This window comes from Petaurus breviceps, unplaced genomic scaffold, assembly GCF_028583685.1.
Source record: "Petaurus breviceps papuanus isolate PSGF00001 unplaced genomic scaffold, PetGlider_PUasm1.0 490, whole genome shotgun sequence".
NCBI lineage: Eukaryota > Metazoa > Chordata > Mammalia > Diprotodontia > Petauridae > Petaurus > Petaurus breviceps.
Window position 1 is genome coordinate 14,427,955 of NW_027186352.1, and position 8,567 is coordinate 14,436,521.

At 42.3% G+C, this 8,567-nt stretch overlaps 1 protein-coding gene across 2 annotated transcripts in view; it reads left to right on the forward strand.

Annotated features, from left to right (window-relative positions):
• PRKG1 (protein kinase cGMP-dependent 1) overlaps nucleotides 1-8,567 on the forward strand; it is a 1,429,727-nt gene that overhangs the window by 139,758 nt on the left and 1,281,402 nt on the right. The gene's annotated exons all lie outside the window — the stretch shown is intronic.

The window sequence follows — 8,567 nt, forward strand, 5'->3', positions numbered from 1 at the left end:
CTCCCTTCTCATCTCCAAGTCATAAAATGTCTAGCTTCATTCAAAGCCCAGATCAGCTGCCACCTCCTACAGGAGACCTTGCCCTGCTGTCTCACTCTTGATATTATACTGTACATATTAAGTATCTTTCCCTATTTTTGTGCTGTATCTACCATTAAAGTATAAACTCCTGGGGGTGGGGAGGACCTATTCATGTTTGTTCTTTGATCAGAGAAGAAGCAGAGGGCACCAGTGACTACAGGAATAGATGGGCCAACAAAGTTGCAGGTGTGGCCCAGTATCATCATGGGTCGAGGTTTTGCTGAACTCTTGGCTAGGCACTCTTTTATTTTGAGCTATAGCACCTAGAAATCCTGAAAAGAGAAAGGCCTTGGGTCACTTGGCTCTAAACTAGTTCCTAGGTGTCTGGTGGAGCCAGCAGTTTAGAAGGGGAAAGGATCAGAGAAGAAGACAGATGGGAAGAAGTAGGGATATTTAGCCCAAGAGAAGTCGAGGAGGGCACCTGTTCTTAGAATCACAGCTTTAGATGAGTTAAAAGGGATCACAGAGGTCACCAAATCTGATCTTCTTATTTCACAGATGAGGTAACTTAAGCCCAGAGAAGGTAAGGGAAATGTCCAACAGGCAGGAAATGGTAGAGTCGGGATTTGAAGGCAGGTGCACATTGACATCAGACTCAGTAACCTAGATGGACACAGTTGTGGGCAAGAAAAGCATGTTAATTTCCTGCTCTGTGCAGTGTATCATGCTGGGCCCAGAGAGGAGCTCAATAGCTGGGGGCCTCAAGGATCTTATGTTCTTTGGTCACACAGAAGAGGGACAAGGCATGTTCTGCTTGGTCCTAGAGCACAATGGGTGCAAGTGGGCAAAAGTCTGAGTGAGACTTGAGGTCAGGATAAACTGTTTAATAATTTGAATCAGGGTTCCTAACCTGAGGACTGTGAAATCAAATTTTTTGAGGGGGGGGAGGAGGCAAGGTAATTGGGGTTCAGTGACTTTCCCAAGGTTACATGGCTAGTAAGGGTTAAGTGTCTCAGGCTGAATTAGAATTCAGGTCCTCCTGACTCTAGGGCTGGGGCTCTATTCACTGCCACCTAGCTGCTCCAATTTTTTTTAATACCTGATTTCGATATAATTGGTTTCTTTTGTAATCCCATCTTTTTAAGTTTTGTACCTTTAATGTTAATCTGAGAAAGGATTCTTCGGCTTCACTAGACTGCTTAAGGGGTCCAAGACACAAAAAGGTGAAATGTTTCTAAAATACAGCTCTATTAACATGGAACAGCCTGCCTTGGGATCAAGGGATCCTGCACTTAGAGCTATGATCAACCCCCTCACTTTATGAGGGGGGGGATGGATTCCCATAGAGGTTAAGAAAAGCCCAAGGTGACACAGATAATTGGAAGCAGAGTTAGGATTTGAATCTAGATCCTCTGACACTAAATCCATTGCTTTTTCTTTACTTTTTTAAGCAATCGGGGTTAAGTAACTTGCTCAAGGTTACATGGCCAGTTATTTCTTGGTGTGTTGCTAAGTATCTGTGCCTGGATTTGATCTCCAGGTCATCCCAACACTGGAGCCGGTGCTCTTACTCATTGTGCTACCTGGCCACCCCAATCTATTGCTTTTTCCACTTTATCATGCTTCTCAATGAAGATTCCAAGCAGATCCTAGACAGACACTTGGCAGAGAGGTGCTAGTGGAGTGTCTGTTCAGGTGCGATAGAACATTTCCATAGGGTCATAGATTTCAAGGTCAAGGATATTCATGGAAGATATTTAGTCTAATCCTTTCATCCTAATTATGAGGAAACTGAGGCATGCCCAAAGAGATCCAATTGAGGCCTTACAATGTATCCAGTATCATGTAAACACTAAATGCCAAGGTTTGGATTTGAACCTTACTAGGTTCAACCTCTGATTCTCATTCAAACCTTTCACATTACATTGTGATGCCTCTACTTCAGAAAGGACAGAGTCAGAATTAGGCATTTTCTTTTGTTCTTTCCAACTCAGAAAATCTATAAAAACATCTAGTCAAGCCATTTTCCACATGAGCAAACTGAGGACTGGAGAGTTTATGTGATTTGTGTAAGATTCTGCTCTGCATTAATTGCTGGTCTGGGATTGGAGCCCTGGGTCTCCTGTCTCTTAGTTTGGTGCTTTTTCTATTACCCAACACTCCTCCACTAGTCTTTTCAAGCGCCTAAATCAGCAATACTATAATTTACTTTGATCCACAGAGAAAAACCCTCATTTCTGTCTTGTTCCTGAACCCCTAAAGTGTTTAGATCAGGTGGCTTGGTTCCCTGTGTTTTCTCCATTGTACACAGAAGAACTAGGAACAAATGCTTTTCCCTGGATAAAGCTAATGAAGGAAATCACCCAATTTACGTGGGCACAGCTAGAGTACCTGGTAATTCCTTGTTTCTTCTGTGGCTGTCAACAGGAAAACAAGCAATTTTATTTAAAATTAATACTTTCCATCTTTTTTTTTCCTGCCATGATCATGGAGGAAAGTCTTAGTGTTAAAAGGAATTTCAGTTATTTTCTGTGGAACTTAAAGAGAATTTTCTGATAGTACACAGCAAGCATGGGCTGCCTCACTCACTCAGGCTGACTCCTGTATTTCAACTTCATGACGTATGGTGGGCTGTGTATGGACTTAAAGGAAATTGCTACCTGAATGAGCAATTGGCAGCCTTGGTGTGGTGGGAGTGGGGGAGGGAGACTACTTCCTGGAAAGATTTGTGTCTCTCAGATTTTGTCAACTGGATGTGTTTTGTACTCTGAGGGAGCTCACAGAGTGAAGAACATTTGTTTTATCATGATGTTGAGGTGATCTCAGGCTCTCAAGGGCTTTGCTAGAGGAATTCCAGCTCTGGTATTCTCTGATGCTGGAGAAGCATTGATCATGGTCCCAGCAAAAGCCTGTGCCTGTGCCCCAGCCTGTAGAAACTCCCATCTGACAAAGTATCCTTTCACACCATTTTTCACAATTGGCACTTCAGCCTCTCCAGCAACAGGGTGGTAGAGGAGGGAATACTACCTCCCAAAGCATCTCATTTGGGGATAGCTCTCATTTTAGGATTCTCTCCCATACACTGAGCATTAATCTGCCTGCCATTTACAACCATCTATTTAGAATGGGAAAGAACACTTTTGAGGTCATCTAGTCCAACACTGTCATTTAAGAGATGGGAAAACTGCAGCTCACATAGACTGTGGCCAGCCCTAAGCCACACAGATAGTAAACAAAAGAGCTAGAGTTTGAAGGCAGTCGACTCAAATTCCACACTCTTCCAGTATGACATTCTTATTCCATTCTTTGGGACCAAGTGGTATAAACTGAATCCTCCTTCTTCACATAGCCCTCCAAAGGCACCTCTCATGCTGTTTCTAAATCACAAGAACAGAGAATCATAGACTTGGAGCTGGAACGGGACTTAGAGGCCATCTAGTATTCCTCGCATCTTATATATGAGGAAAGTGAGGGTTACAATAGGGTAGCTGACTTAGAGTTACACAAGGAATGGGTAGCAGAGCTAGTGTTTGAATCATTGAACATCATATTCTAGATTCAGAGATGCAAGGAAATGTTGCAATGATCAAGTCCAAGCCTCATCTTACAGATGAGGCAGTGGAGAATTAGGCAGGGTAGATGGCTTGCCCAAGGTCACACAGCTAGTAGGTGTCTGAGGATGAATTGGAATCCAGGACTTTTGACTCCCTATATATGGTGCCTTTCCCACTGTACCATGCCATTCTCTTCTCCAGCCTACATATTCCCTTTCCTTCAAGTACACCTCATGTAACCATCCAGATCCCCTTCTGGTACTTTCTAGTTTGTTCATGTCTTTCTTAATATGTGAACTGAACAGAATACTCCCAATGTGTTCTGACCAGAGCAAAGCAAGACAGAACCATCGCCTTCCTAGTCTTGGACTGGGGACCATCCTTGAAGCAGGTAGCACTAGCACTTTGGGCCACCGCACCGCAATGAGATGCTTATGTGCTGGGGTGAGTACAGCCCTGGGCCTGGAGGCAAGAAGATCTGAGTTCAAGTTTTGCCTCAGCCACTGGCTGTGTGACTCTGGACAAGTCAGTTATAATCTCAATCGGCCTCAGTGCTCTCAACAGTGAAATGGAGATTATAAAGACACCTACCTCCCAGGGTTATTGTGAGGACCGAATGAGGTAAGATTTGTAAAGTGCTTACCACAGTACATGCCACATAGTAGGTGCTTAATAAAAGCTTGTTCTTCCACTTTTGAGTTTGAAGTCCACTGGGGCTCTTAGGTCTTTGTTATCTAAATAATTGTAGAGTTCTGTCATATACAGCATGAACAAGGATAGGAAGGATCATAGAAGAAAGGAAATAGAGGATGAGGAAGGAAAGGGAAGAAAGACAATTCCTTTAAACCAGAACATTGATAGGAAAACATAGACAACTATAATGGTCACACAGAATGCTTACAGAAGTGAGTGCAAATCCTGCATCAAACACTAGCTTTGTGACCCTTAGCAAGTTTCTTAACCTCTTCCTGCCTGTAAGATGGGGATAATAATATCTACTTCACAGTCTCATATCTAGGAGCAAAAGATTAATATATGTAAAAGGCTCTTCAAACCTTAAGGCACTATATAAATATAAGCTACCCTGATTATGATTGTGGTTACATCATTTGATCTTCCCAACAGTTATACTCACTCAGAAGCAAGACCCTATTCTCTTCCTATGGTATTTTTCTTATTCAATCCCTTCTTAACATAGGAGAATATGTGTGGCAAGGAGTCAGGTCAGATCTTGACTTCCTTCTACTTATACACCTAGAAAGAGCTTAGATGTAGGAAAGAGATCTGAGTTCTCTTCCTTCCTGGGGTAAAGGGAGGGTACAGACAAGACACCTGGAGAAGAGATGGGTTCCTTAACCAGTAATTCTTTCCCCAGGTGCTTAGAGAAGGGGTGGGGGAGACTGTGAGCAGATGGAGATCAGAGCAGCGAACAAAGACCAGAATTGTTGGGGAAAGCTGATCTAGAAGGGAGGTCCCCATTGGAAATTACCCATTTAGGACATCATTTGCCAAGTGTTCACACACTTCCCAGATCAGAAGGATAAGCAGAATAAATGCAGCTCAGACTTTTAAGAGGTGAGAGCATTTCAGTAACTCACCATTGAAAAGAGTGTGTGCTCCTTAGGGTCATGCATCATGAAGTGCCATTATTCATTAGCTTTGTGCATTAGCAATGGGTTCGTTTTTGCTGTGCTTTGAAACACAGCCCTGAAACACACCCCAAATATTCATCAAGACATCCTGTGATGTTTATTTGGCTTTTCTTTGCTGTATTGGTCGGGAGAGATTGTGCTTAGGGGGCATTCAGAAGTTAAACCTTGAGAGCACTGGGGCTGGCCTCTAAACTGAGTAATTGCTGCTTGCCTTTTCCAAGTGTCCAGGCACATTTTATAAATGTATTTGAAATCTAGGAGATTTCATTCCTAAAATTATGATACATTTTCTACAGAGACATCTTTTCTGTGTATAGGCAAGAACATAGGTTTTTTTTTAAGTAGGTCCATTGATTTCTTATTTTTTTAAAGCATTTATTGCTAACCTTTGCTTTTACATCATGGTCATTTCTGGAAATACCTTCTCCTCTTGTCCTCAGAATCGAACCCTTTATTATAGGTAAGAAAAACAGTTGAAGAAAAATCTCCAATACCTTGACTGTATCAAGGTAAAATACATATGTACATACATATAAGTGTACATCCATCCATACATACATAGATACATAGATACATACACTATTGTATCTGAGTAACATCCGTTCTATGTCCAGAAGAGAATTGTGTCTTTTTTCTGTTCTACATTATTACTATTGGTACCCAGTCTCATCCAGCCTGTCCATGGAAAAAATGAGATTCAATTGAGGTCCTTCACCTGTGAGACCTTAGACAAGGCATTGACATCTCTGAATCTCATTTTACTCATTTGAAAAATGATGAGATTAGATCATATGACCTATAAGGTCGCTTCTAATGTGAAAAAATGACCCCATGATCCTTTGGGGGTGCTCAGTAGTTATTCTTGTTGAGAAATCTACAGACATGTCCACTTGATTGCCCACTGTCATGTGGACATGACATCCATGCTGTAAGCTTCTTAGTTCCACATAGATAGGTACCATATCTCATAATCTTTGTACCCCACACAAGAGGTGGGATTTGAACCCAAGTGCTGTGACTCTTTTTTTTTTTAAAGCAATTGGGGTTAAGTAACTTGCTCAAGGTTACACGGCCAGTTATTATTTCTTGGTGTGGCGCTGAGTATCTGAGCCCGGATTTGATCCAGGTCATCCTGACACTGGAGCCGGTGCTCTTACTTGCTGAGCCACCTGGCCGCCCCTAAGCAATTGGGGTTAAGTAACTTGCTCAAGGTTACACGGCCAGGTGTTTCTGGGTGGGTGCTAAGTGTCTGAGCCCGGGATTCGATCTCCAGGTCTTCTCAACACTGGAGCCAGTGCTCTTACTCACTGTGCTACCTGGCCGCCCCAAAGTGCTGTGACTCTTGATCCAGCTTTCTTCCCACCAGAAAGGCAATGTGATATAATTGAATGAACCTAGATTCAGGGTTACTTCAATTTGAATCTAGCTCTGTTTCTTTCTGGATATGTGAGCATGGGAGAAACACTTCTCCAGCCTCAGTTTCCTCATCTGCAAAATGGAGGCAATGAAATTTCTCTGCCTACCTCATAAAATTGAGTGGAGAGAATACTTTGTAACCTTCAAAGCACTCTGTGAATGGGAGTTGTCATTATTCCATTAGCACACCTTATTTTGGCATCTCTGTAGCTAGTTTTGATCTCCCTATTTTTTTGGTGACTATCTCTTTTTTATTCACAAAATTGCCATTGGAAAAGCACTTCATTGGAAGGTATGAGGTATGGATTCAAGTTCTGACTCTGTAATTTACTAGACAGTTGTTTAACCTTAAGCAAATAACTTAAACTCTCTGAGGCTCAGTCTTCTCACCTATAAAATTGGCACATTTCAATCCATGATTCTTAAAGTTCATTTCAGTTCTGACATGCTATGATTCTGTCAGCTCCTTGAGGGATAGGACCATGTGGGCCCTTTCTGTATTTGCCCATGGTGCCCACAAACCCTGACTAGGGGTTCAAAGCAGACTCTTTGAATTAATCACAGGAAAGTGCTGGTAATGTCTTTGATGGCTGCTACCAGGAACCACTGCAAAGAGATTGCAAATGCATTGAATAAAAGAGGATATTGTACATGTTGGTTCCTAGCACTTAGCCATGGTGACATGCTGGTAATGACCACATTTGTACACATGATAGGGGAGGAGAAGCTTATCACAGCCAAGTGCTAAAGGTTGATTGGGCCAGGAATTCAGAACCCTGTTCCTAGAGATGGACTGGGCAAGGAAGGGGAGATTTGAGAATTCCAAATGCTATACTGGGGGAAGGGGAGGGGGACTGAATCTTACAGAGAAAGTGATTTCTGGCAGAGTGGCAGCCTAAAAGAAGAATATTGAAACCTACTGGAGTGTGGGAGAAAGTTGAGGAAATCCTTTTAGAAAGTTATTTTCCCTGGGGCCTTCTATGGGGAGGAACAGTTCCCCTCTTATGCTCTTTCCTTACTTGGAACTTTGTGGAGAGGGGCTAAGAGCTGCTTCGTAGTTTTTTCTTGGTCTCTTCTTCTACAGGTACAAGTCCCAGTCTACCCCCCAACACTGTTTTACCTCATGAGTGGAGGTGGTGTTCTGGTCAGGGCACAGGGAGCTGGCTTTATTCCCCCTGTATCCTCTTCCCTGTCTCTCCTAGGCTGGCCAGGTGTCTCCTTGCCCTCCCCATTTCTTGCCATTCTCCAGTTTTTCTGTCTTTGGGATCTTGGCTGCATGATAGGTACTGGTTTTAATTCAATTCAACAAAAATTTCTTCTGTAACTGCTATGTGGAGGTCACTGAACCACAAAGACAAAGCAAAAACAACCCTGCCTTTAAAAAGCTGCCATTCCATTGAGGGATAAACTGAACTAAGGGAATTAGTTAACTTCAGCTGCCTTTCATTTTTATAGCTATGATCTTTTGATCCTGAGATTTCAAGTAAATACAAAGTATACAAAAAGTTATACAAAGTGTTTGCAAGGGATATTGCGAGGAAGCTGGTGATGAAAGAGCATGGGGGAGTGAGGTGTCAAGAAAGCCAAGGGTAGCAAGTGATACCTGTGTACTTTGGCTTTCTTTTTAAGTCAACAAATATTTATTAAGCACCTACTATGTGCCAGGCACTGTGCTATGCATTCAGTATACAAAGAGAAGCCAATGGTCACTGCCTTCAGTGAGTTCACAATCTAATGGGAGAGAATATGCCAATAGCCATGTACAAACCAGACACTGACAGGATGCATTGGGAGATCATCTCAGAGGGAAGGCACTACATGAACTTCCTTCTATGTCTATTAAAAGAATAGAAGGATAAAAATCCAGAAAGACAACTAGCTTTAACTTACCTAATGATAATATTTTACCAAAACTCTAGCTTGA